General features: G+C 35.4%; 2 pseudogenes; both read right to left on the bottom strand.

The window, feature by feature from the left end:
- Positions 1–6,227: 6,227 nt before the first annotated feature.
- Positions 6,228–11,353, bottom strand: LOC114423314 (annotated as a pseudogene).
- A 6,503-nt stretch (positions 11,354–17,856) lies between these two features.
- Positions 17,857–19,626, bottom strand: LOC114422505 (annotated as a pseudogene).
- Positions 19,627–24,391: the final 4,765 nt, after the last annotated feature.

The raw sequence follows: 24,391 nt of genomic DNA, 5'->3' as shown, positions 1-24,391 counted from the left end.
CTATGTAGAAGTCGACTGTTAGGGGACCATCGTGCACTTTCCACGATGCGGCCTTCAAAGACGGTTGGCAACTGTTGTAGAATCCTCCATTCCATTGTCATAGAAACATCGCTTTCTAGTCATGAACCTTGCTCATCTTTGAAGCACCATCTTGATAGAACTCTTGCACCACACAAAGGGAAAAATCAATTTCTTAATAAGTTCCAGGCGATTGGAATCAAGATTTTGGTTCATCGATGATCCGCATGTGATTGAATCTGATGCTATGATTTCTTTAAATCGAAATCGATTAGCTTCACGGGAAACAATGGCATCCCAATGCTACACTCGACCTATGCAAACATGGGTTTAGTTTCAAGAAGCACAACACCCTAACATCGACATAGACAATACGAAGTGGTGAACGTACCAGCAACCTGCACAAGGACGTTGGTCTCGCCAACTCATGTGCCCCATGCACACCAAATCGGTATCTCTGACTTACAGAGAACCTGCACATTACGGAGTCAACTTTGCACCACATATTTTGACACATGATATCCTCGGTCAATTAGTCTTGAACGATTGCGCAAAGGTACACATATTTTGCCAATATAATAATACTCCTAAGTACCATGCAATGGTCTATGAGAATATTATGTTTTTATAATATGCCAAATCAATATTTTCAAGAGTAGCATCTTATCATTCGTATGCTATATCATAATATATCATAAAAAGCCAATTGCCAAAAAGGGAAAAGTGCCTATAATAGACGATGGCATGACAATAATGCCTTATGCCCAAAAAGTATCATGCACCTGATATTTTTGTATTAAATTATTTATGAAAATAAAATGTTATGATGCCATGACATCATATACAATTGTACAAGGGCATACAAAATTCATATATCATGTTACATGCTTATTTATGAGGATGTCCTATAGAGAATAAAAAATAGCTAAATAATCAATATTATAGATGACCTTGTTCACTACTGTTAAAATGTTGATGAACCAGAGGTGCATACAAAATATATATTGGTGTATGGAATCCATAAAAAGCATGATTTTATGTTACACCATTGCATGCATAATATGTCATGTCATATATATGAATGCTAAAAAGCATATTAATATTGACTTAGAAAAAGACACCGTGTGCATGACATAGGGACACATAGGCTTGAGAAATCACAAGTCTGCATAATAATACTACATTGCGAAAAGCATAAATCCTAGAGTAAATAAATACTCACGTGCAAAAAGGCACGATTTAGACAAGAGTCCATGAGTTTTAAATTTCATCATGAACATAAATAAATGTTATATCATGTCACATTACATCAAGACACCATGTCATTCTATGCCATTATATAAATGGTGGGAGGTGATGTGGTCTATCTAAATTTAAAACTAACTTTGTCATCTAAATATGTCATGAGCAACATGATGTCTTACATGGGGTATAGTTAACTCATCATTTAGACACTCACATGATGAGAACTTGAATTTTCATGTACAAAAGCAAGATTCTTACTATTACATGTTTTGTGGAGAAAGATGCATATATAATTCAATTTAATGTGCATGTTATATGATGTACCCCACATATATTGTGAACATGGTATTGCCACTACTAGAAAAAGGATCTTTGACGACAGTTTTTTGGAACATTCAACGATAATTTTGAACTGTCTTTGAAGTCAACGTCATGGAAAATCAAGACTTTTGACAACGGTTTCTAAAAAAAACCTTCTTAGGAAAATTATCATTCCAAGACGGTTTTTAGGCAAATAACACTCTTAGAAGGGTACCTTTCTAGCACAATTTTCAAGTCAAAACCATCTCAGAATGTATTTTTAAAAAAATATAAAAATTGAGGATTCTAAGACGATTTTTACGTGAAAATCGTCTTAGAATGTCTTCCTTTTTTTAAAAAAAAATATGAGGATTCTAAGATGATTTTTCTAAAAATCGTCTTAAAAAGTAAACTTTCTAAGGCGGTTCTCTGAATAACCGCCTTAGATTTTTTTTTTTTTAAAAAAAAAGAATTTAAAAAAATTAGAAGATTCTAATACGATTTTTCAGAAAATTGTCTTAGAAAATAGTAGACTTTTTAAGATAGTTCTCTTAATAGCTGTCTTAGAATGTATTTTTTTTAAAAAAAAAATATAAAAAATTAAGAGACCATTTTACTAATACAAAATAGATTTATTTTACATATAAAATGATTGTAATTAAATCCATAAACATTCAAAATGTTATGCCAGTAACTAAATGATTTCCCAATATTCATTAACAAATTAAAAATTTAAATCACAAACATAATTATATATATATATATATATATATATATATATATATATATATATATATATATATATATATATTTGTGAAACAATATTATATCATTGATTATGCATATATTCAATATTAAAGAAAGTTAGAAAGCCTTGGACAACTGCAAAAATTTGAATCAATAAGCACATAATAGTTTAATACAAACTAATGGCCATTACTACATATTCAACTAATCAAGATATAATAGTTAAGTTATTCGCATTCATAGACCACAAGAGATGTAAAGAGATAAGTCATAAAGAAGTTCATGAAGGACTACAAGTACTACTTTTCACCATGGAAGACAAAGGATATAAAGCAAAAACAAAAAAGAAGAGGTTGATCTGTGTTTTATCAACATAATTGGGTGATGCAAAACACACTACTATAAAACATGCCTTTTATGTCAGTTATATTCAACATACAACGTCAGTTACGAGACGTTGTCAAAGTGGACGTCGTAAAAAGTATTGGGGTCTACGACGACGGTTCCATATAACCATATTAGAATGACGTACATTCTAAGATGGTCTCAGAGACAAAACCGTCTTAGAATATAGTACATTCTAAGACGATCCTGGAGCCGAGACCGTCTACCACATTCTAAGACGATCTTGGTGCCGAGACCGTCTTAGAATATACGACATTCTAAGACAATTTTCGACAGAACTATCTTAGAATGTGTATTTTTTTAAATGCCATTTGTTTTCATTGCCACCTATATTACAATCATTCAGGCCAATACATTTTAATTAATTTCCAGCTATAAAGGTCAATCATTTTACTCTGTTCAGTAACAACATTTTTAATAGAAAGTGGGTCTTTTAACTCTGCAGTGGAAAAATGAATTACATCACCTTTAAAGGAAGGGGTTTTCTATGTTGTAACTTTTTCATTCCTGCTCCCACCTAGATCAGCTTTATTCCCCTCTTGTGAAGCAGTTAATTTCGTTCACAAAATGATATTCTTCAAATTTATGAGGTATTCATGTACGAAAACTACAAATTTGAGATTAAATGAAGTTTATAGGCTTATCAGTTTTAGCTTTTTTTTTCTTTTCTTTTCTGATGACACTCCAATTTATAGCAGCATAAAATCAACTTTAACAAATATAGTATTATCTAGATTTCAAATTTCCATACCTGAATGTTATAGTCCTTCAGAGTTCTCATGATGTCATAAAGAAGACCTTTGTGGTCTTGGCACATAATTTGGACAAGAGTGTGAGCGAGACTAAGCAAGTTGTCCATTATGATAGAAACATAATTTGATCTGAGAGTTCCACCTCGAGCCAAATCAGGCAATTTCAAATCAAAGACATCTTCTGTGATTGCAGTTGGAAGGAATGGAGGTGCTTGGGAACAAGCTGTAATTTCAGGGCAAACCAATTCAATGTCAATAGACATGATGGCATCTCCCATAATCTCAGCTAAGTGTTCAATTGTTTCATCCTTTTGTGATGTGATTCTGACAAGGAGCAGATCGCTTTATACAGGTTACAGAGTTTGGATGATGCCACTTCCAGAGAGGGAACCCAGAGAGAAGTTCTCACAAAATTTTATCAAATGCCAAAAGTTCCTTATATTGAAAATGAAATCAATACATATAGTGTATCTAAACAAAAAGATAGAAATAGATATGGGCCTTCAAATCAGTTTGGGTCTCTGCCCCTGCCTCTGGGCCTTCATCTTTCTCCACTTCAGCCTTGTTAAGTATGCCTGATACCATTTGTTGGAGGGTATCCACTGACTGTTTGGTCCTACTCCTAGGGTCATAGGTCCCTGTATTTAGGCAATTTTAGGATTCTCATCATTCCCTTCTTCTTGGAAAGCATTTGTCCTCAAATGTTCAAAATCATCACCTGCAACAAATGCAGTCAAGTCAGCAACATTAAATGAAGAACTTACTCCATACTCACTTGGAATATCGATCTTGTAAGCATTGTCATTGATCCTCTCTAGTACTTGGAAAGGTCTGTCTCCTCTAGGTTGAAGTTTGGACTTCCTTTGTTTAGAGAACCCCTCCTTCCTTATGTGTACCCAAACCCAATCACCTAGTTCAAGTACCACTTTCTTCTTGTTCTTGTTGGCTTGCTTGGCATAGCTTTCATTCTTCTTTGCAATTTGAGCCTTCACTTGCTCATGCAATCTTTTCACATACTCAACTTTAGCCTCAGTTTGGCCATCGGTTTAAGGATAACATGTGGTGGAAAAGACAAGCTTTAATCCAACCCTACCCCATAGTGTTCTCCAAAAGTGACTAAGGAACTTGGTGTCTCGGTCTGAAACAATGCTTCTTGGTAGTCCGTGGAGACGCACCACTTCCTTGAAAAATAAATCAATAACATCAGTCTCTTGGGGATTACTTTTGTAAGCTAGCCTGTTAGGCAATGAAGGTCCTGGAAGGAGGTCAATTTGATGTTCTATGCCTCTTGAAGGTGGCAATCCATGAGAAATCTCCTTGGGAAAGACATCTTTAAATTCCTACAATAAGGGTTCAACACTAGGAGAAACAGAAATAGTTAACTTATTAGAATTTTTAGCAGAAACTCTACTGTCTTTGCAGTACAGTAGATAGAGCGGCTCACAAGCAAGTAACACTTTCCTCACTTTACTCGCCTCTGCTACACAATTAAATTTTCTCTTATGTGTATCACTTTTTCTCTCACGTGCATCACTCTTCTTTTTCCTATTCCTCTTTGGTGTTTCACTCTTTTCTTTCTCTTGTTCTCTCTTTTCTTTCATTCTGATTTGGTCATCACACACTTCTCTAGGGGATAGAGGTTTAAGAATAATTTTCTGGTCATGGTGCTGGAAAGAAATCTTGTTGGTGAAGCCATCATGCACTGCTTTGGTGTCATACTACCATGGTCTTCCTAACATTATATGAGTCGCCTCCATTGGAACCACATAACACAACACCCTATCATTGTATCTTCCAATGGTGAGACACACCTCAACCTGCTAAGTCACTTTTACCTCTTCATCTTCACTAAGCCATTGAAGTTTGTATGGCCTAGGATGGGGCTAAGTATCCAAATTCAGTTTGGACACTAACCTGGAACTTGCAATGTTGGTACAGCTTCCTCCATCAATAATTGAAGAGCAAAGCTTATCATTAATTGTACATCTAGTGTGGAAAATATTTTCTCTTTGGGTGTCATCTAGTGGCTGCATCTGACTTCCGAAGAGCCTTCTTACCATTAGCATATCACCCTACATAGCTTCCTCCTTAAGCTCTTCTTCCACTTCTTCTTCACTGATTTCAAATTCATTGGTGATTTCTCCATCTGCCTTCATAATCATGGTCCTCTTGGTTGGATAGTTAGAAGAAATATGTCCTCTGCCTAAGCATTTGAAGCATTTTATGTTTCTGGTACTAGTGTTGGATGATGAGGTAGAATTATGCTTGGTTTCAGCACTGGACACTACTGACTTTCCATGTATACTGGACGAGTTGCCTCCTTCCTTTTTGGATATGTTGGTCCAGTTCTGGTTGAAATTGTTGGATGAGTTCCTTCTTGCTGCAATTTTCCTCTTCAGCTGTTGTTCATCCAATTCCACATACTCCTGTAATTCAACAACATCTCTAATGTCAGGATTTAGGCCACTCAGAAAATGAGCCATTGTGTCCTCAGTTTCCTCTTCAATGTTGGCCCTCACTAGTGCCATCTCCATCTCTTTGTAGTACTCCTCCACAGTCAAACTTTCCTGGGATAGCCTCTTGAGTTTTTGTCGCATGGTTCTATTGTAGCTAGTAGGAACATACCTCTTTTGCATAACCCTTTCTCATCTCAGTCCATGTATCTATCTCCCGCCCTTCCTCTCTCATCATCTCTCTTTGATTTTTATTCCACTAAACAAGGGCATAGTTTGATAATTCAACTGCTGCTAACTTCACCTTCTACTCTTCAGTATAATCATTGCAGGAGAATACATGCTCAATCTTCATCTCCCAGTCAAGGTAGGCAACTGGGTCACTCCTTCCTTTGAAAGGAGGTACATTGAGTTTTACTCCCTCAATTCTGTTTTGCCCCTCCATTCTATTTTGCTTGGGTCCATCATTGCCCCCTCTATTCCCACCATAATGTCTTTTAGCATTCTGATTCAGTTGGTTCTCCAATCCTTCAATTCGTCCATAGAGCTCTTCATTGTTACAATTCAACAAATGTTGCATTTGTGTAGTCATCACGTCTAGTAACAGAAAAATCCATCCAGTTAAGAATATTCACCACCACCATCACTAGTTCTTGCCATAATTAAGGAACAGAAAAATTTGTAGTAATTTAAACAAAGGTTTCAAGATCTCACCACACTCTACTCACGTGTTTCTTTATTTGATGGAAGCACATTCGTGTTTGATGCTCTCAATATAGGCTTTTGTGTGATGTTTTCACTCTTGCCTTTTACCACTCACTCCCTCTTTAGTTCATGGATGAATCAAATTGGATGCACAAGGTAATAGAATAGGAAAGACAACTTAATTATCACGAACTCAATAACAAATTTGGATGACAGGTTTGAATTACAAATTTGGACAACAAATTTGGATAAAAGATTTGAATAACAAATTTGGATAGCAGATTTGGATAACAGACTTGAATAACAGATTTGGATAAAAGATTTGGATAACAGATTTGGATAATAGATTTGAATAATAAATTTGAATAAACGAAGGAGATTTGGTCCATGATTTTTGGCCAAAAAAGCCTCTAACTACCTCAAATCCGCGTTCAAAGATCAAACACCCACTTTTTTTTTCGAACTTTTTTTCAAACTTTCTGCAACTTTTTTTTATAATGCTTTCTTTTCAAATTCGTCTAGGATAATTTAGGCAATTTGTTCAATAGGCAAATAGATTCAAGAGCCTACTAAACCCTAAACCCCTAAATTCTTCTAGTAAGCCAAATTGTCCCCAAACAGAATTTGAAATAGAATTCAAACATAATTTTTGACATAGAATCTGAAAGAAACAAGAACAAGAACGTAACAAGAACAAGAACAAAAACAAGAACACAAACAAGAATGCAACAAGATGCAAATAAGAGCGCAATAAAATGCAACAAGACGCAAACAAGAACACAAATAATAGAATTGAACACGAACCTGAGAGAAATTACAAATAGAAAAAAAATAAAAATTGGATAGGATAGAACCTGTAACAAGAGCCGAAGCTCTAATACTAGATGATGTGATCTTGACTAGGAGCGGATCGCTTGATACAGGTTACAGAGTTTGGATGATGCCACTTCCAGAGAGGGAAGATAAGTCAGGATAGACGCCATAAGGATTACCTTGATAAGTTTGAGATTGGTTCAGCGAGGAACCTAGAGAGAAGTTCTCAAAATTTTTTATCTAATGCCAAAAGTTCCTTCTGTTGAAAATGAAATCAATACATATAGTGTAGCTAAACAAAAAGATAGAAATATACATGGGCCTTCAAATCAGTTTGGGCCAAAATGACAACCAAAAAAATAGAAATATAAAAAAGAACATATTTGGCATGTGCCTTCAAATTAGTCTGGGCCTTCAGCAATAATTAAAATTCTTGGTAGTGCCTTTGCCTCTGGGCCTTCAACCTTCTCCACTTGGGTCTTGTTAAGTATGCTTGATACCATTTGTTGGAGGGTATCCACCAACTGTTTGGTCCTACTCCTGGGGTCATAGGTCCCTGTATTTGGGTTGTTTTAGGATTCTCATCATTTCGCTTCTTTCTTTGTAGAAGTTCCCTGATACAGATGCAAAATTAAGGAGTAAACTACATTAGTAAACTCTCCGAGGAGATGGAATTGGCATCAAATGGGCATTTGTAAATCAGCAAAGCAACTTCCTTCTCATCAAACACATTGCAACATTCTCTAATGAAGCATGCCAGCTATTCAAAAAACTTGATCTTGGAGTATTAGCGCATTTCCCCGAACAAACTCAAAAATATTTTTTAACAGAAACAAAAGGATGGCCATCAAGATGACAATAATTTTGCACATAATTTCACGAGTGACTACATGTTTTTTCAACTCAGACACTGTACATTTCCATTCAAAATGCATATTTTCATTCAAAATCAATTCGCCTTCCAATTCATCTGCAGTCTTAATCAATAGATCAACAAGTTTCAACAGATATAAACTAACAATTACAGGAAAGAAAATATAAAATATAAACCTGGTATCTATGATGAAAAACAGATCTATCACTTTTCCATCAGGTGTAGTAGATACCTTCACTTTCTTTATAGTAAGTTCTAGCTCACAAAGAACCTCAGTAACATCTACTACCATTATTAAGACATTCAGTCATTTTGTTCTGTCTACCAAAATCCACACATCAATGTCACAGAGCAACAATATCATAAAATCAGATAACTTCCAATCAATATATCCATGAAGGGATGAAAAATGCACAACAGGTATAGTATATGCATTGTGAATCAGAATTCAGAATACATTTTAGAATATGACATCGATGGCCATTTAAGATGACCAATTTCATTTTCCGCTTTGCGTGATTTTCTCAACAATCAAACCAAACCCTATGGTCCATATACCACTCCCCAAACAAAGTTAAGGCAAATGGGTTTGGGGGGGGGGGGGTAACAATAGAAGTTGGAGAAATTAAAAGTTCAAAACCATCATCATATCATGAAGCCCCAAAGTATTGGTTCTTAACCTATATAGAAACAAGAACAAATTACACTAAAACTTGTTGAGGTTTCTTGAGATTGCACATGGATACATAATGTAATGTGTTTCTTAGGTAAGAGAGGTGTAATGTGAAAACAATTAAGGGAAACTAGTCTAATTTACCCTAGAAACAACAAAGAAAAGTTATCAGACAATAACATAGTCTTAAACCAACCAAGGGTGTTCTTAAAATTCGAATTTAAGGCCTAGCTCAACCCAAAAAAATAATAATTTGTGCAGTGATGATTGCCTAAGCTTTATGTGCACTACTTAGCCCTTATCTTTAGTCGATGTGGGATCTCAATTCCCTAATAGTCAATAGCCCGACTGTTGTCCTTCACTCAACCATTTAATAGGGTAGTAGGTAGCCCTTTCTGATACATTGGCAACCAACTCTGATTGGTACCAATTAAGACAGGCTAAGGGTGACTACAATTTAAACAGCTTTCCATTAAGTGTCTAAACTCTAAATCCTAGAAATATAAGGTGGGTTGAATGTTTAAGGGAGAAGTGAAGAAAGGAAAAGGTCGCAGGTTCAATTCAATCCCCTCTACTAACAAAAACATTCTAAGTTTCTAACAAAAGTTAACATTTGCCGATAAAAAAAAGTTTCTAAAACCTATCAACAAAAGCAAGCTAACACACACATACAGGTTACAGAATGATAAACAACATTTTTAATAGAAAGTGGGTCCTTTAACTCTTCAATGGAAAAATGAATTACATCACCTTTGAAGGAAAGGGTTTTCTATGTTGTAACTTTGTCATTCCTGCTCCCACCTAGATCAGCTTTATTCCCCTCCTATGCAGCAGTTAATTTCGTTCACAAAATGATATTCTTCATCAGACACTAGGTTCACAAAATGATTGATATTCCAATATTGCAAAGTAGCCTTGATAACATTGATAACTCTATTTGGCTACATTGAGTTCGAAGCATATGTCCAATGTCCAGACACATTGGTACAATACCTATTTAAGTTCACTCGCATTAATTACAGGTTTTGCTGGATGATCCCAACATCTATTACCTGGCATTTTGAAGACATTTTTCTTTACCCAACCTGAGAAACTTTGATTTTCTCCCCCAAAATATCCTGTAGAGCTAATTAAGTATTATACAATTACAAACCTACTTAAATTGCCATTGTAATTGTTACCCTAAACTCTGAGGCTAGGAAACTATGCGAAAGTAAGGTGATAACTGATAAATACTCCCACCCACAACTTCCACACCCAAATCCAAAACCATATAGCCAATATGACATATAATAGAACACACATCTCTTTCCAATTTAGAAAAGAACATGAAACCAGACATTTCCCTCTTGGGTGCATTTGGGTCTTTTTTCTTCTTTCCATCTTCATCATCTTTTGATTTCTTTTTAGAAGTAGATGCCTTAGAAGGAAGATCCTTCTTTGATTCCTTTTTGGCAGGCTTCTAAAAATTGGTCACCATTAAGGTGTTAAACACACCATAGATTTTAAGAGTAGAGAACTATCACAAAGATAACAAAGGCAAACAAAAATCGCTTGCCTCTTTCTCCTCACACTGTCATCAAAATCGTTTGCCCTAGAGTCATCGGTAGGAGAACCTTCATCATCCTTGTCAGCAACAAAATCGGAATCCTACATACATTTACCACTGTTTAATAGCCTGAATACACACACACACACACACACACACACACACACACACACACACACACACACAGAAGCACAAAACAAATGCATACAAACACAATTGAAAGAAAAAAGGAAAACACAAGAAACTAAAATGGATAAACTTAGGCCAACTGCATGCTTATGGATGTAAGTTCAATAGTTGCAAAAACTAAAATGTAAGCTTCGAGTTCACTTATTTTTTCATGCCCAAACCCAACTTTCAGATATTGTTGATCAACATAAATAAATGTTGTCTCCTTGATTTATAAAACTAGAGCATAAATTTATTAAATGCTACTTATGAACTAAATGATAAGGATGAAAATTATATAAATTATCTGTTTGATCACCTCCTCATCACTTTCATCTCCACCAACTTCATTCTTTATGCGCTCAAGATGTGGATCAACAGCATCATCATCCTTAAATAACGAACCTTCTTTATACCAGCAGTACGTTTGGCGTCTCCTAAGTTCATAATTTTCAAGCCCTTTCGACTGCATGTGCAGACCAAAAACAAATTGTTTATATAACAATAACAATTAGTTGTATGTAAAATTTGGCAACGGGCTAACATTTACCTGATAAATTCATACAAATTGTGGTACTCATTTCTCTGAATATTACGAAAGAAATGTTCTTGTTCAAATTTTAGTCTGATGAGAAGGTCAAACTAATACATATTGGAACCACCACCAGCATGCCACTCAAATTCCACATGGTCAATCTGATAAGAAATTGTAAAAAACACTTAAAACCTCCATTTTTTAAATATCATATATTGTATCAACCAGTAATTGACATCTAGTCATCTGTAGGCACAATTAGATTTTTCCTCTTTGTGAAGAATAAGAGTGGGAGGTTTAGGAAGAAAAAAGAAGCTATTCTCAAGGGGATACAAAATTCCATCTTCAGCTTTCAAAGATGATTTCGCTGCATAACCATCTTGACAACTTCTAAGTTAAATAAATGAACACCTTACCTTTATTTCATTCACCTCATCTACAAATGTTAAATGATTTGTCCAAAGAAATCCAACAAATTATTATTATTTTTATCAAAAGCGATTAACCCAATTAAGGAAGGTACCTTTCTGCATGCGCTTATTGGGTCATCAGACAAAAATGGAGGGTAACCAAGTATTGATAAAAAAAAATATATCCACACTGCTAAATTAAATGTCAACTGACCATAATTGTTTATAATGTAAACAATGAAAATGTTTAGTTTCAAACAAAAATGTTCGTATGTCATCTACATTTTTCTAAATTCCACATTTTTAATCTGGAAATGTGGAATTACAAAACCACTGCAAAATTGTAAATATGAAAATAGTGACGTACATAAAACATTGCATGAGACTTTGATACAAAAGTAACAATTAAAACCTATTATAGTAAACATACCCTATTCCATTCATTCTTCAAACTGTCGCTCAATATGCACCACATCCAATGCATGACATAATATCCACACTCATAGCCTCTGGTTTGAACATGACTCTAAATGCAATATGAAATATATTTACTAAAGCTACAACTATGAAAGTAACACATGACATTAACTCGAGAGCACTTTTGAAGAAATAATGACATACCTTTGGTTCAATCCACCAAGGTACAACTTGATCTGCCTTTCCTTCCAAAGTAGTGGTTAATGTCTTCATTACACTAGTTTCAAAATACCATTAACGTATATAATATAAAAATAATTGTGTTTTACCACTATAATTGGTATACATTATTTGACTTTAAATTTAGAAAGTAACCTGCTAAAGATAATCACAAAATTTTACAATTTATGTCACATTGATAGAAATTTTGATCAATTTTTACCATCATTGCTAGTAGTTTTGGGCACAGGATTCAAAAGATCCAAAAGGCCCATGCAGTGGTAGTGGCAGTGGAAATAAATGGAAGAATTCTTGCTTGTAAGCCTCTCTGGATGCATTGCAGTGCCAACTTGCCAAGTCAGACTTGTCTCAATTGGCTATGAGCAGGCAACATCTGATGCTTAATTTGAATCACATGCAAAATGACAGTGTTGTTTCCTTTACAAATTCAATAGCACCATGCCTTCTGTAAAACAACAGGCTTATCACAATTCACAACAGTCCATCACAAGTTGCATAACAATAGAATGATTTTTCGTTTGCATTTAACTCACAAGTTGTCATAGGCTAGCTGTCTATTATGCTATATATGGGAAAATATGTATACTAGGTACATTGTTCTTGAAATGAAATGTTGTTTAAGGTGCAAATGAATGCACAAAAAAAAAAACAGACAAGAAGAACCACCTTCTCAGCCATAGAATTAACATTTGATTCCTATACGCTCCATTTACTCTTTAATCAACTCCTTAAGTACCCTTTTCCCTTCTATACTCCTAACACAAGCCACCAACCCAACACAAGTACCAGAACTTATATGTTGAAATGAATTATAATAACAAATAAATTCCCAAGGTAGAAGAAACATCACTATTGATTACCCCCTTTGTCTCCTAATATCACTAAATACACTACCACCACAACACTTCATGTTTTCCATTATTCAGTCACTTAAATCATAAACTATAGCAATTTGAACCAACCTTGCTCATATGTCCCCCAATAACAACATCTTAATGGTAGCCTAGCTTCTAGGCTTATGAAGGAAACTTTTGTCTATAACTCACAACATTGTTAGCGCTAGCTAGGATTATTTAAATCCACCCCTCACTTATACTTTGAAGAAAGACACAAAGTGCAAAACTAATTCAAATATAAAACACTTTTTTTTTTTTTTGCAGATATGATTGATAAGTAATTCCCCAATACAGGCTGGGAGAAAGGAAGTTGCAAAAATAGTTGTTTGGATCTGGATTTTTTTTTGGTTTGCCACTTAATTCTCATGGTGAGCTAATCAATTTCAATTCAAGTGGAAACTTAGGGATGAACCAGTCAGATACATCAAGTACGTTACGTAGTTCTTTAAGTGGATTACCCATTAATAATATTCTCCATCAAAGTAACCAGGAAAATTTAAGCATTAATGAGAATCATGTTATTCAGAAGACATTTCCAAAAGATGGTCTTAATCCATTTCCACATCATCTAACCCGATTATCACTCACTGAGTTACAACCTAGAGAGAGAGAGAGAGAGAGAGAGAAGATATCCACCAACCTAATTCTTTAGATATGTGTTCTAGTCATTATGTCCTACCACTTAATTCAGAGTTGAACTGATCCTCAAACTCATTCATTGAATAGAATCAATGTAACTGGGTCTGGAATCATAGTGGAAATGGGGTGGTTTCTCTAAAAGAAGGTTCACATCATATCTCACCAAGTTCCATCCAACCAACAATGAGGTTGATGGGTAAAGATGTTCCAATTGGTAGAAGCAACCAAGAGATGCAACAATTTGCGGGAGATGTTTGGCTTGATGAGGAATCCAGAAGAAGGAATTAGTCTGAATATGTTGTTTTAGATCATTCTATATTGGAAAGAAGTTCTAAGCAGGATTGGGTATCTAGTTCACCTTTACAAATATCAACTGACAATGTATTGCAAGCAGCGAAAATTCAAAGCAATCAAGCAGCACAATGCACCATATTGATAAGCAATACAGACTCTGGATTCTCTCAACAGTTTATTGATCGGAAAAGTAGTCATGGAGTCAACAAAAAGGCCAATTCTTATTTCAATCCCATTACTCAAAAGTTTACTTCGTATGTAGTATTTAATGGTGCATCCAATGACTTTTCAGAGCATTTTATACCTGGAGCTAAACTTCTAGGATTGAGCTCTCAATTAGTTGAAGTAGTAAAAAATTTCCTCAAAATATGTGGGGAAATAATTTCACTATGCCATTTAAGAATCATTCAGTAGAAGTTCACTTTCCTTCTAATCATCTGACTTCTTCTCTAGGTCCCATGCAAACGATGTCTCTTTCTCCAATATCAATTGGTCTAGTCTAACTGTTGGATTGTGAAAATGCTCGATTGTCTAAGGGCAGTGGGAGTTATATAGGTAAAGGAACCTTGTACCTACTTTATTGTCTGCTCAGTAGTAACTCATAAGTTTTTAACAGCTGTTGATACTTGATATTTGGTAGGAATCAAAGGTATTAAAGTATGTTGAGAGGAGCAATGATACTTTGTGAAATTCATTAGAGATCCTTGAGGCCAGCTAAAAGCAATAAGGCTAATGAATTATTTCAAAAACTAGAAATTGTGAGAAAGTAAGAGTCTAAGACAAATTGAGGAGAGAACTGAGATATAAATCTGATTCTTGGGTGTATGTATGAATTGCAATCCTTGGCCTATTTCATTTTGGGATTAGGCGAATCACTATATTTGAATGCTTTGATGGTTGCAAGGGTTTTTTAATTTCTATTTCTGGCCAGTTGGATTACATTTTAGTTATGATGTTGGCTAAGTGAACTGTCGAAGTCTGTTTGGATCAAAAGTTGGAAGTGGAGAAAGAAGTAATAGAGCATCAAATGAATTTATCTTCTTCATTTGAGGAGAAAAATGATATTCAAAGGCATTCAAGTGGTGTTGTTGGAGATGTGAAGGAAAATGATTCATACAGTTCCTACCAGGTAACTTATCAGTTACGACACTTGGTTTTGGATTTGTGTTCTGTATCCCATGTTTCTTGCTTCATAATTTTCTGTTTGAAATGAATGTCTATTAGAAATTATTTGGAGCAATTTAACATCATGTAGTAAGACTTTTTCATACAACTTTGTGCTTTCAAAGTCGTGGACTTCACTGAGGATACGGTAGGATTATAAGGGTTTCTAAAGATGGATGAAGACATAATGGATCCATTCACTCTTAAACTATTCCTCTATAGAGCTAGAGCATAAAATAAGAAAACTAAAGTGTATGGGAAATTTTCAAATTAAACTGACGAATGGAATATAACAGCAAGACTAGTAACTTAATTAGCTTGTCTCTATCTCTGACTGAGTATTATTGGCATACAATAATAGCATTGCTCTGCAAACAGTTGGTCATCATAAACACCCAAAGCATGCTGATCTTAAAATCAAAATGATTCACTACAATATATTTTACACAAACATAGTTAAAACAAATTCTATGAACCACCAACACACATACAATATATATTTTTAAGCCACATTTATGTCAACATAGATGACTCTTTTATTTTCAGTCTCAAGAACTTGATGTTGTTTATATCAACTATGAAGGCCACTTAACATGGAAAACCACAAATAATGAGTAATGCATGAATTAATTAAAAAAATAATCCAACTTGCAATTTTCTTTAATATGTACAACATTTAGGACACATACCTAAATTGGGGCTCAGCTTCAATTAAGGAACCACTACTTATGCACTTCGACGAAGCAGTGAAAGCAACATGACGGCGAAGCGGGCTATGATGTCAACATGGAGGGCACGATGTCACTAGGCTAGGGCGTAAACAAGTCGTTGTCAGGGGTTGGTGAAGGAGATTCAGAGCTAGCTAGGTCGCGATTAAATGAAGGACAATAATCACGTGCTGAAATCACTAAGCAAACAAAGACGGTTTTTGGGTTTAAACCATCTTTGTATGGTAAGCAAAAATTTACAAGTTTGCCATCGCCTACTATTCAAAGACGGGTATGTGGAAACGTCGTCGTTGTCTTCCTGTTTATTACAAAAATGCCATTGTCGCACTTTCTAAGACGGTTCTTGAGAACAGTCTTAGAATCACCAACATAAATAACACATTTTTTAGTAGTGACAAATAAAAAGCAAGAAATAACAATATGTGCAAGTTACAAATTATCCAATATAAAATATAGTTGTTGAAATTATAGGACTTAAAGTATTGAGGAAGGAAAAAGAGAGAATAGAAATTGAGTATTCTGAAATTAATATTTGATTATATATGGCATGATGCATCACAAAATATATAACACTGACCTTTATATAATACTAGACTCATAATCTGAATTAAATGAGGCAATAAATGATGAAAATATAAGGAAATATGAAAATCAATCCCAAGAGATAATCCAAGATATTTTAAATTAATCTTAAGACACGATCGAGATATTATAAGATATTTTTCATGTATTCAACAAAAGTAACTAACATAGAACAACATTTACAAATTATTTCATGGTCAAAAGGACATATAACCTTATCACAATGCAGTCAATGTGCTACTTTGAAGTAACCAATTACAATTTCTTCAGGAAAAGAAAAATAATAAATCACATACACTTTTTAATCATGAAATCATGACTTAAAACTACATACATTGTCTTTTTATAATGTAGGCAAGGTAGAGTTGATTGCTACAACACGTCTAAAATTTAACTGAAGTAGCTCATAGAATTTCTAAAATAAAAGGAGATGTACATGATTTTTGCATAACCTCGAGGAAGACTAATGTAATATAAATAGAAAAACTAGAATTAGTTAATGTTCATCAGTTAATGTAATATGCTCATCCTTACTAAAGAGGCTTTTTAAGTTACAAAGACTGGGAGGGCCACCCTTCTAGCATCGTCTGAGATCAAAGAAGCTAGTTGATGGGACTAAAATCTAAAACATGAAAAAAGGAATTATACTTATGACCAAAATTGGCTCCACATTTGTTCACTTCCGTGTATGTGTGATAATAAAACGTATTAATAAAAGTTACTCATATAGGCACTAGTTTGGGCAAGTATAGGAATCTAATGGGAAATTAAATCAGTGAACCAACTCATCCTACCAACAAGGTGCACGGGTTGACCCACATGGCCACATTAACTGAAACCTTAAAACAAAAGAAAATGGATCCAAGATATACCTTGAAGATATGAAGAGGAAGCTTATTCTTCTGACCATAAGAGACCATAACTTCGTAAAATGATTACTTTTGCCTTCAAACTTGTTGCAGTTTGAGCTATCATCCTCCCATTGTGCCTTGGTCTCTTCACCAATTCTTAGAAAAGGTTTCAAGAAATCTAAACAGATTTTGCTGGAAACATATTTTAGAGGAGATGACCTGTTCTGTAAGATCATTAGAGACACTTGAGAAGATGAATGTATAAGAAGCTTCAAAACATTGAACAATAGATAGAATGAATTGTAGTGTATTAAAGAGTCTTTATATCATATTACCTTCTCAAACAACAAGATAAGATTGTTCCAGGCATCAATAAAAGGTTCTTTAACCACTAAACTTCAAAAAGGTAATGTCTTTTATATTCTTTCCCGATTAAAAGTATTTTTTATAGCGAATTTCGCCGATACCTCAAACATCCCCAAAATTGTTTTAATGATGTCAAATATTGGTTCTTTGCCTTCTACATCTAGAAACAAATGTTTTTAATGAATCTCAAAGATAAAATAGTGAAGAAAGAAAACAAATGAATGCAGGAACACATGGGAAAACAAGACATGCAAAATGAGAAAAAGGTAAACTATTTTTTAATTCTTTAGCCACCTGCAAATTGCAGTCGTAAGCATGAGGAAGTCCTTTGCACAATGTGAGAAGAGTAACAAGATCCCCTATGACTCTAGCAGACTTCCCACAAACAAGTTCCATCAGATCTGGATTCTTTTTCTGAGGCATTATACTACTTATAGTTGAAACAGAGTCACTTGGTGTGATGAATCCAAATTCCTCCGAAGCCCACAATACCCACTCTTTACCAAGTCAAGAAAGATGCACTGTGGTGATGGCATTAGCAAAAAGAAATTCCAGCATAAAATCTTAGTCTGAAACAACATCTATACAATTTAACATAAAAATATAAAATCAGTTAGAAAGTAAAATGAAGATCTAAAACCAAATCCCATGCCAAGTATAATTACACACAAAATAAAATGAAGTGACATACCTATTCCTTAAGAGTGTGTTTGGATAAGGGAATTTAAAATTCTGAGAAATTTTAAATTCTAAGAATTTCAAATACTTCAATTAAAATTCTTTTATTTTCAAAATTTTGTGTTTGGATAAAAAAATTAAAATTATGAGGGTGAAAGAAAATGAATGCAAAGAGAAGAGAATATATGGTTGGTGTGCTTCCAAAGAGAAGAATATTGATGCGGCATGGGGAATCGAAGGGGGATCGGGACACAACGATGTACACCATCACACCTGACCACAACATTCAGTCAATGACACAAGGCATGGCCCAGGCCCTTCGCACCGGCGAGCACCTCCGTCGCGTGATAGTCAGCGACGACTACTCCCCTGACTGGCGGGTGCAGTTCTACGTGTCCCCCTACACCCGCACCCGATCGATGCTCTGTGAGCTCAAATAGTGTTTTTTGAAGAAGAGGATCATTAGCGTGAGGGAAGAGTCGCGAGTTCGAGAACGGGATTTCGGGAACTTTCAGGTGGAAGATAGGATGAAGGTTATAAAGGAAATACGTGAATCTTTTGGAAGGTTCTTCTATCAAGAAGAGAATTTCAATTTCTCACTTTTTAGAAGGAAATTAAAATTACACATTTTTAGTTGTTTAAATTCTATTTTAAAATTCCAAAAATTTATATTCTTCATAAAAAACATCCAAACAATGAATTTTAGATTAAAGAAATTTAAATTCTCTAATAAATTACTTTCCTCAGTTAAAATTCTCTATCCAAATGCACTCTAAGGGAGTCGTAAACCCTAAAGCTTTGGAAGTCATGAATCGATCAATAGGACACCCTGTACCAGCCAAGGCGCATGCTCCTAAGGGGGCAGAAATTCATCCTGGCCCTACAATCTACCAAACGACCAGCATCACGCTCAATCTGCATAATAAATAATGTCTACAGTCAATAAGCCAAATGTGTGAATGAATAAATTGGATAGTACATACTTTTAACAAGAACAATAATTTGTAGGAAGCAAAAACAAAGCTTAAATCATGAGAAAACCTCCTCAACATAAGCCAAGAAAAGATAACTAACTATGCGCATTGCAAGTGAGTATAGCCATGAACAAAGAGTCCCTCCAACATTCGTGAGGCCTCCTGACACTTATGTCGAAGAAACCTCCATCTAGCGCTCCCTCCTTGGCAGCTCCAAAACCCATGAGGCCTTCTGTAAGTTTGTGGTGAACACCCCTAAATGTCGCCTCTTCTACATCCCCTTCTTTAAGATCTATAGTGGTGGTGATAGAGACGACCTCGTCAAAACCCCAAAATCGAAATATGGTTGGCCAAGGAGTGAGGGAAAACGCACCCGAAATGCTAGGCCAAAATGAAACAAAGGTGAGGGCTAGAACACGCGACGACGAGGGCAAGAACATAGGACGAGGACGACGGCGCAGCCGAGAACAATGGATACTGACAATGAGGGGAAACGAAGATGATGGCACATGAAGGCGATGACACAAGCATGAGAGGCAGTGGCAAAGGTTCAAAGAAAAATGAGTATGAGAGTGAGGAAGATGAGCGGGTTTATTGAAATTAGAATTCTCCAACAACGACGGTTTTTAGAAAAACCGTCATTGAACGCAATAAGCAAAGACGATTTTAACAAAACCAACATTGTCTATTTCATTTTAATTATGATATTGCCACCGCATTTTCTTCGACAACGGTTTTTTGGGAACCATCGTCGATGGATCGTCGTGGATTACTATTATTTTAGTAGTGTGTTTTTCCTTTGGTGTGGGAGACACCCATGTCAAGCTTGTCATTCATATGCATCGTTGTAGGACGTGTTGTTAGTCAATGAATATGACTAACTTTTGTGTATAAAACCTGTGTAAATTGTATCAAACTCCTCCAATTTATGGTTATTTTGTAGTGTTGTAATTACTTTTTGATAAAGATAGGTAATAAATACTTAGTACTCCCATTTTGTGTGTTTAATAACCATTTCCTCTCAATTTCAGGTTAATTAGGCAAGTTTGTGAAGTGCTGATTTTCATCCGCTCGCTAAGCCAATCTTCTGGCTTAGCGAGCCATCCGCTGAGCGCAACACTCCTCGGTTGAGCGCGAGGAAGAATCTGGAAGAAGGATGAGCTGTGCATTTGCACTGAGTGAAGGGTCATCCCGCTAAGCGCATCGCTTCAGTTCGTCTACTGAGCGAGAAAAGCACGCGCTAAGCCGAAATTCACTAATGCGCGCTGAGCGGTCCATAGTCGCGCTAAGCGCGCTAGCACAAACAAAGCCACCTATTTAAGCCTGAAATCAGATTTTGGAGTGGATTTTGGCCATTTTCTCGAAGAGCTTCTGCATGTGAGAGATTCTAGAGAGAGAAGGGTCCGAATCCAAAGAGTTTTGAGAGCTTTTGCTGTGAGAAGACTGGCAGAGAACTGAGCGAGAAGAGGAAGTTGTCCTGAGAGCTTTAAATGAGTCTATGAATGATTGTGAGGTTCTAGAGGTGGAGGAGACATCCCTACTACTTGTATTTCTTCAATCCTTCATTTTTCTCTTCTCTTTGTTGTAAAGGAAGCTTCCCAGATATGGAGAGCTAAATCCTCCGTTGGTTCTTCCTTGTAGGTACTTGATGTAAATACATGTATATCTATTTAATGATGTTTTATGTGTTCTCTGTGCTATCAGTACGTCATTTCAGTGTGCTTTTGCCTTAATCATGTAGATGCATGCTTTATTAGGATCATTCAACAGTGGAAACTGTTTTGATTCTTAGAACTTGATAGGACAGGGCTAGTTTATCGTATTATCATGAGGGATCGGGGTACGGTAGCGTAGTTGTTCGTATGTTTGTCTTTATGCGGTTTTGGTCGAGTTTAGTCCAACAAGAGGAATCTGAGGACAATGCTTGATCAGGATTAGGCTAGATTATCCCGAGGAATCAAGGTTTAGCATTTCAGGAGACACCATAGAACACATGAGCATTGTTAAGTAGAAAATATCCTTTTAACATCAGGCACCTAATAGGAAGACCAACGTGTTGTCTACTTGTCTTTACACGTCATTACTCATGTGGTTTTCCTTTTAATAGTTAGTTTACATACCTGTGCATATTTGAAACATCTCTTTTCATACTAGACACCTATTCATTGAATATAGCTTTACCAAGTAACACAAGTTCCCCGAGAGTTCGATACTCGGTTCTTACCGTTTTATACTACTTGGGCGATCTGGTGCACTTGCCGGGTTCGAACAAGTTTTTGGCACCGCTGTCGGGGAACTTCTTTCTATTTGGAAAGTTAGTTCAGTCCTAGGTGTCTATTCTTTATTCTTTGATAAACTGTGAATATTTACTTTCAATTCATATTTGTTTTCCTCTTGAACTGAATAACCGTTGTTGCTGTTAGTGTTATGTATGTATAGAATGTCCTATAGGTAGCCTAGTTATTCCGAAGAAATACAATCTCCTACCGTTGTATTGTGGAAGCAATGTCTTCCAGGGTTATTTTGATGATGCCAAAGAATCAAGAGTCAAGAAAAATCCAAAGATTCAAGAATCAAGTTTCAAGAATCAAGATTCAAGAATAATCAAGATCAAGATTCAAGACTCAAGATTCAAGAATCAAGATAAGACTCAATCAAGATAAGTACTAAAAAAGTTTTTCAAAACATTGAGTAGCACAAGAAGTTTTCACAAAATCATTACCAAAGAGTTTTACTCTCTGGTAATCGATTACCAGAAGGTAGTAATCGATTACCAGTGTTTTAAAACGTTAAGATTTCAAATTTCAAGAGTTATAACTTATGTTTAAACAGTTTTAAAGTATTTTAAACTTGTGTAATCAATTACACAATACTTGTAATCGATTACCAGAGCTTCTAAACATTTTAATTTTCAAAGTTCAAAATGAAGAGTCACATCTGTTGATGTGTAATCGATTACACCTTAATGGTAATCGATTACCAGTGACTGATTTCGAAAAATACATTTCCAAAAGTCACAATTCTTCAAGTGACTTGTTTCTGAAGATTCTTTCAAAAGTCACAACTTTTTAAGTGACTAGTTTTAAAGAAATTGCCAAGAGTCACAAGTTTTGACTTGAGTCTTCAAGAGATTATAAATATGTGACCATGACATGAGTTTCAAAATCAATTATCATCATCAATCATCTTTGAATCATCTATCTTTTACGTCATCTTCTTTCAACATCCTTGAATCAATCTTTCAACATCTCTCAATATCTTCTTTCATCTTTTTCAACACTTTCAACAAAACTTTCTAATTCATTTCTCTTCATCTTTCTAAAAGTTTTTGTTCAACACTTTCTTTTCCAAGAAAAGTTCTTTGATCAAAAACTTGTGTTATTCATCATTTTCATTCTCTTCTTCCTTTACCAAAAGAACGAAGGACTAACCTCCTGAATTCTTTTGTGTCTCTCTTCTTCCTTTGCCAAAAGAATGAAGGACTAACCTCATGAATTCTTTTGTGTCTCTCTTCTCCCTTACAAAAGATTCAAAGGACTAACCGCCTGAGAATTCTTTTAATTCTTCCCTTTCCCTTAAGCAAAAGATTTCAAAGGACTAACGGCCTGAGATATCTTTTGTTTCCCCTTATGAAGATTCAAAGGACTAACCGCCTGAGAATTCTTTGTCCCAACACATTGGAAGGTACATCCTTTGTGGTACAAGTAGAGGGTACATCTACTTGAGGATCGTTATACTGAGAACAAGAGAGGGTACATCTCTTGTGGATCAGTTCAAGTGGAGGGTACATCCACTTGGTTTTTCAAAGAGAGCAAGGGAGGGTACATCCCTTGTGGATCTTTGGCTTGTAAAGGATTTTACAAGGTTGAAAGAAATCTCAAGAACCGCAGGTTGCTTGGGGACTGGATGTAGGCACGGTTTGTGGCCGAACCAGTATAAATCTTGTGTTTGTCTTCTTCTTCCCTACACTCTTTAATTTCCATTATGTAATTTTATTTCCACTTTTACTTTTGGTTAAGTTATTGTTTTTGTTCTTTACTTTCTTAACTTTGTAGTAAAAGCATAATTGAATCTAGTAACATTAAGAATGATAGATTTTTAATTAGTCAAGACACGTTCATAATTAATTCAACACCCCCTTCTTAATTATTCTAAGGCCACTTGATCCAACATGTATCATGAAGATTGTTATCTCTATTACACTAATATATTGTGATTTTGCTAGAGGAGAACATTACCAAGACAATTGTTATTTTTATTCTATAAATAAATTTGATTGGAGACAAGAGTCGACCATGTACAATTATCATGAGAAAGGAAGAGCTCCTAATCTTGAAAGTGTATTGGCAGACTTCATGACATATCAAGCTAGCTCTAAAGGTGATGGCTATTCAATGCAACAACAGGAAACTCAGATTGAAAAGGACTATTCGTTGGCAGATTATCAATGAGAGTCAGAATGGTAGCCTTATTATCACAATGAAGCAGAAGGGTTGTCTAATCTGGATGACCTGTTAATGCAATTTAAGAATACAGTAGATTCAATGCAACAAGCATTTAAAAGAGCTGAGACTCAGATTGGTAAGTTGGTGGACGACATGATTAAAGTTGTGGTCAGGAGAGAAAAAGAGTATGTAGAGATTGAAACACATCAAGAAAGCATTCTTCAAGTTAACACAATACATCATCAATTGATCACCAAAGAAGAAAAGGATGAAGTCTCCATTATTCTAGAATATCCCTGCATAGCAACTACAGGATATGTTGTAGGCAAAGATAAAGGTCGGTTGGAACTCAGTGCAGAGGATCAGAAAATCTCCTTTGACCTCTTTGAAGCAATGAAGCACCCAGATATGAGTGATGCCTGTTTTGAAGAAGAAGAGGTGGAGCATGAGATAACATTATCAGCTTCAAC

This window comes from Glycine soja, chromosome 1 (genome assembly GCF_004193775.1).
Source record: "Glycine soja cultivar W05 chromosome 1, ASM419377v2, whole genome shotgun sequence".
NCBI lineage: Eukaryota > Viridiplantae > Streptophyta > Magnoliopsida > Fabales > Fabaceae > Glycine > Glycine soja.
This window is presented reverse-complemented; position numbering and strand designations above follow the sequence as displayed.